At 37.3% G+C, this 1,020-nt stretch overlaps 1 pseudogene; it reads right to left on the reverse strand.

Annotated features, from left to right (window-relative positions):
* The window catches only part of LOC101314971, a 3,889-nt pseudogene extending 3,612 nt beyond the window's left edge, over positions 1–277 (reverse strand).
* Between the last annotated feature and the right edge of the window lie 743 nt (positions 278–1,020).

The raw sequence follows: 1,020 nt of genomic DNA on the forward strand, positions 1-1,020 counted from the left end.
AGATCACCTTATCAAGGTAAGGCCACATATCATGTAAAGCCTTGTTCAACCAGTCAATCTGCACAAATACAAATAATTGTTCATAAAACTAATTTTGGACTAAATGTGACAGTGCAATGCATATAACAACTAACATGAGGCTCAGTTAGTACTTTGAACTCACTCTTTCAAAATCAGGATGCTTCACCCACGGAGGAATCTCTGAGAAAAGATCAACTAGAGAGTTTGAATCACACTGACTGAGTGATTTTATATCTGGATCCTGCAAATTTTACATCAGAAATGGCCATAAAAACTGTGGTTTTATTTACCCAAAATGAGTCCAAAGAAGCAAATATCAGCAAATTAACCAGTGTTGGGTATCTCAGATAAAAATAATAACTATCTGGGTGACTGGGTATATGCTGTTTGGTATTAATCTATTCAAAATGTGCAGAATTTCAACAGTATCGTAGATATTACAATATTGATTATATAAAGCACAAAAAGAAAAATTGAATCGACCCTACAAATCAATGCTGACCAAGAATCAGAACTGGCATTGAACATGGAAAAATAAGAAAAGGGTTAAGAGTCACCTTCACATCTACATGCTTTGATGAGAATATGAATATGAAGAAACCCAGTAGAAGACCGATTGGAAATCCTATAAGAAATCCAGTAAACTCGAATATGAAATACAGATGTCTCATTTTTCGCTTGTCAATATTTACGAATTAAAACCTAGAACAAGATCGGAAAACGCAAAGGGGGCAGTTGGAGTGGGGAGCAACTTAGGCAGAAACTGCCAAAATAGAGCTTCGTTATACAGCGCACGTGTCAGACAATGAGAGGGGCTTTGCTTTTGATCTGGAAGTACAGTTTAGTTCAGTTGAGCTCTTAATGATGTAGATCCGTACACGTGGACGGTGTGTGATTTGGCCAAGTAGGATCTTTGACTGAAGAGGGTGGAACATGATCTTCTTTTTTGGGAGCTTAGGAGTTGTCCAGAAAAGGAAGCTGCTTAAAAGAGGTTGTGTT

The sequence above is a fragment of the Fragaria vesca genome, linkage group LG6 (genome assembly GCF_000184155.1).
Source record: "Fragaria vesca subsp. vesca linkage group LG6, FraVesHawaii_1.0, whole genome shotgun sequence".
NCBI lineage: Eukaryota > Viridiplantae > Streptophyta > Magnoliopsida > Rosales > Rosaceae > Fragaria > Fragaria vesca.